Raw genomic sequence first — 5,014 nt, forward strand, 5'->3', positions numbered from 1 at the left:
ATATATTAAGGTTATTTATTATATTATGGTAAACATTTAATGAGATTTCAGGCTCCTGACTAGTTGTAGGGAAAAGAACCCCACCTTTACTTAAAGCACATACAGTGTGTCAATCCTAGATCTGTAAAACAAGCAAACAAACCAAAATGGAAATCTGTGAAAGTTTCACAAACAGCACTTAAAAAAATTATTTATAAAAAGGAAACATTGACATAAATCATAAGATAAGAGGGGTACAACTCCACACAATTCCCAACACCAGAACTCCGTATCCCATCCCCTCCCCTGATAGCTTTCCTCTTCTTTATCCCTCTGGGAGTATGAACCCAGGGTCATTATGGGGTGCAGAAGGTGGAAGGTCTGGCTCTGTAATTGCTTCCCCGCTGAATATGGGCATTCACAGGTTGATTCATACTCCCAGCCTGTCTCTCTCATTCCCTAGTGGGGTGGGGTTCTGGGGAAGCAGGGCTTCAGGACACATTGGTGGGGTCGTCTGCCTAGGGAAGTCTGGTTGGCATCATATTAGCATCTGGAAACTGGTGGCTGGAAAAAGAGTTAATATATAGAGCCAAACAAATTGTTAACTAATCATTAACCTAAAGGCTGGAATAGTTCATATGAAAAGTTGGGAGGTTTCCATTTTGTAGATAGTAAGTAGTCCTATTTTAGTCATATATCCCTCCTCACCTACTTCCTATTATACTTCCCTCACTCACTCCAAAGCTAACCTTATCAAAGTAAGGACTGCAGAAGCTGAATAAGGGCAAGAGAGTGGCATACTTTAACAATGACTCTTGTTACTATCTGACCACCCCATCAGCTGAGGTCCTATTTGGGGAGTTCTGAGATTCCTAAACTGATATGATGGGCCAAGATCTTGAATAGATCCTTCTCTCCATTGTCACTGGTCATCTGTCAGGAACAACACAATAGACCCCATTGTGGGCCCCCATAGGCCCTTGCCTTCAACGTGGATCAACAATGGTAGAGAATGTTCCATCCTCTGAAGGGAGTCTGCACAACATATTCTATGTTCCACCTGAGGAAGATGGGTCCTGAAATCGGGGCAGCTTGGAACGTTCCTATTCATGACCACAAAATGTGAGCTTAGATCTATAGGGACATGACATAAGCTCTTTTTTAATAAAGTCTTCTTAAAATTTATTTATTATTGGATAGAGATAGAAATTAAGAGGGAGGGGGAGATAAGAAGAGAGACAGAGAGACATCTGCAACCCTGCTTCACCACTTCTGAAGCTTTCCCCCTGCAGGAGGGGTCGAGAGAGTTGAACCTGGGTCCTTGTGCACTGTAATGTGTGTGCTTAAGGAGGTGTGCCATTGCCTGGCCCCTCACATATAGTTTCATGTATTTCAAAAATACTAAGCGACTTCCCCCCCCGCCCCCAAAATTATGCTTCCATTAATCTACTAATTTACCTTGGGACAGTCTGGGCTGGGTTCCATGTGGTTAATTCAATGTGAAATGGCAACTCTGCTTCTCAAAACCTATCATGTATTATGTTTAAGACAGTGGAGAGTTTGATATGATTCCCCAAGTCTCTGACCCAAACCTACTTTTCTGTAAATTAGATTTATATTTCTTTTGTACTTAAACTATTACAACAGACCATTTCTCTACCAGTTAGACCTTTTGAGTCTTAAGTTTCTTTAATTGCACAGTCAAGTAGTAATACCTATCTGCTGGTATTGGGGGTACATATTCACTGAAGATGAAAGCAGTTAATAGATTTTCTTTTTAAAAATAAATATTTCTTTTAAAATATTTTATCTATTACTAGATTGAAACCAAAAGAAATTGAGATGGGAGGGGGGAAAGATAGAAAGAGATAGAGAGACACCTGCAGCCTCACTTCACCTCTTCTGAAGCTTTCGCCCTGCAGGTGGGGACCAAGGGCTTGAACCCGGGTGCTTGCACACTGTAATGTGTGTGCTTAACCAGGTGCAATACCACCTGGCCCTGTCAATAAATTTTCATTAGTGCCATGCAGATACAAAGCCTTGTCAGAAACACAAATGCTGTGATATAAGTATCGGGAAAATTCAGATTTCTTCCAGAGTACTCTGATCAATTATAAGAATACTCAGGAGATAAAATTACTGAACAACAGTTAGAGAAAGAAAGAGGAGATGCTGATTTGTTTTCTGTTTCAAGGCCTTTATAGGTAGTGGTAATCTCTAACAAAATTTGTCACATTTCCTGAACCAGCTCAGAACTCTAAGAACAAGAAGAGTTGAAGTTACTTGATTAAGAATCTGAGGCTGCATAATATGATCTGAGGGAATTTCTTTGTTCAAGTAAAACTTTGTGATTGAGAAATAAATGACCCAGGGGCCAGGCAGTGGCACACCTGGTTAAGTGCACATGTTACAGTGTACAAGGACCCAGTCTCAAGCCCCTGGTCCCCACCTCAAGGGGAAAAGCTTTGTGAGTGATGAAGCAGTGTTGCAGGTCTCTCTTTCCCTGTCCCCATTCCCTCTTGATTTCTGGCTGTCTCTATCCAATAAATAAAGAATAAAATTTTCTTAAAATATACAAACGACCCATAGCTATTATTAATTATTAATTTAAGGTATAAAACTTACTGATGTGATATTGACATTGTTTTTAACTGTCACTTTAAATAAAATTTGAAGGACTGAGGGAGAAAGGGAGGGTCAGAGACGAGAGTAATTACTCTGCCACATGAGATACTGGAGATCAAACCAGCAGCCTGTTTTGTGAACCACCTCCCAGAATACTGCCATTTTGTTTCAAGTTTGATGAGAGACAAGACTACAGCTGACACCACTTGGCCATATGGCTGTATGCAGTACCAATATTTAGCCATGCCTCAAGAACACAAAGAATGTTTTTCACCTGCTGAGCAACCTCCTGAATTTTCCCCAGCCAATGCTAGTGGGCTCACCATTATAGGCTCTGATACTGGGACAGGAGGTAAGACATGTGAAAAGTTTCTTTATTGGGATTGGTGGTTTATTAGGCCCAATTATTAGCCCAATTCAAAGAGACAAGTGATTTGATTTCTCTATACTAGCTCCCTGGCTCCATTTTTAAAAATGGTATTACAGATGTCAGCTTTTCTTTTAAAAATACTTATCAATGATAAAGAGACAGAAACAGAAAGATAACAAGGACATCACTGTCACACGTGCAGTGTTAGGGATTGAATTTGGTACCTTATTCTGCCAAGTCCCATTCTCTGCTACTGAACCACTCCAAGCTACAAAGTAGTGATGAAAGTAGTCTGCTCAATTATTTCAGGACTGTACACATCTGAGTTACTTGTACATCCTTAGAAAATGACCCCAAGTCTTAAAACCTTCCCCACGTGGGAAGTCTTGGTTGGTGAGCAAGCAAATGGATCCCTTCACTTTGAGATTCCTTTCTAATTTTTGTATATTGATTTTGTGTTATTTCTTCACCCAATACCCTTATTTTAAAAAGATTTATTTATTCATTCATTTACTTAAAGGAGAGATAGGTGGATATAGAAAAAGAGAACCAGACATCACTCTGGTATGTGCACTGCTGGGGATTGAACTCAAGACCTCATGCTTTGTGAGTCCAGCACTTTACCCACTATGCCACCTCCCAGAGCACGATATACCCTTATTTCTAACAGTTCATTTTGTTGTAGTCTTTAGGATTTTCTTTGTAAAATATCCTGTCATGTACAAATAATAAGTTTCATTTCTTTCTTTCCAATTTGGATAACTTTTTGAGTGACTTTAAGACAACGGATCAGAGATTGCTTCCATTATCCTGTTAAAACGATATGTTTTTCAGTTCATTTAATTTCTCAGACTCACTTGGTAATAGAACTGCACAGCATATATTTATTTACCTTGAAATTAAAGTGAGTTCAAAGTAAATTTGAGCGATTCTTAGAATTTTCGATATCCTGTGTGACCTCAACTTATCGCCAAGACAGGGATTGAAGTCATTTCTCTGGAGATTGCAATAAAACATGCTGGTTAGTGCACAGCAGGGCTCATAGTGATTGACTCTGTTTCTTAATGGATGACTAGGCTGTTCGTGCTGCTGAGTCCTGGTCCCTGTTCAAGTGGAACAAGCAGAGCTGGTCCCAATGATGTACACAGATGGTTATATGACTCCCCAGGGAAAAGGACTTTGCTTTTCACATATATGGTAGAAAAAATTCTTCATTGGTGCACATGGCTTTATGTACAGTTATATGAGTAGATAATGAATAGTGAGAAAAGTAATACTAATAAGGAAATAAACTCCTTGTATGTTTGTGAATCAGATTCAGAGAAAGGTTACTGAAATACATGTTTATAATTGTTAGCATATTTTTTTAATCAGAGAGAGAGAGAGCAAGAGAGACCAGAGAACTACTTTACCATACATTATGTTCTATTTGTTATACTACAGAACAGCCTTTCAGTACCTCTAATTTCTTTTAGAGAATGGAGGTGTGCTAGTATATGGTAGCTTATACAGATGTAGCTATTGAAATTTAGAGTCACTAAGAATAAAACAATTCACTTTCTCAGTCACATTGTTTATATTTGTCTTTTTTTAAAATTTTTTATTTAAGAAAGGATTAATGAACAAAAACATAAGGTAGGAGGGGTACAACTCCACACAATTCCCACCACCCAATCTCCATAACCCACCCCCTCCCATGATAGCTTTCCCATTCTCTAGCCCTCTGGAGCATGGACCCAGGGTCGTTGAGGGTTGCAGAAGGTAGAAGGTCTGGCTTCTGTAATTGCTTCCCCGCTGAACATGGGCATTGACTGGTCAGTCTATACTCCCAGTCTGCCTCTCTCTTTCCCTAGTAGGGTGGGTCTCTGACGAAGCGGAGGTCCAGGACACATTGGTGGGATCTTCAATCCAGGGAAGCCTGGCCAGCATCCTGGTGGCATCTGGAACCTGGTGATTGAAAAGAGAGTTAACATATGAAGCCAAACAATTTGTTGAGCAGTCATGGATCCCAAGCTTGGAATAGTGGAGAGGAAGTGTTAG

At 39.9% G+C, this 5,014-nt stretch overlaps 1 pseudogene; it reads right to left on the bottom strand.

Annotated features, from left to right (window-relative positions):
* Window positions 1–2,890: 2,890 nt before the first annotated feature.
* Window positions 2,891–2,987, bottom strand: LOC132536040 (small nucleolar RNA SNORD22; annotated as a pseudogene).
* Between the last annotated feature and the right edge of the window lie 2,027 nt (window positions 2,988–5,014).

This window comes from Erinaceus europaeus, chromosome X (genome assembly GCF_950295315.1).
Source record: "Erinaceus europaeus chromosome X, mEriEur2.1, whole genome shotgun sequence".
Lineage (NCBI taxonomy): Eukaryota > Metazoa > Chordata > Mammalia > Eulipotyphla > Erinaceidae > Erinaceus > Erinaceus europaeus.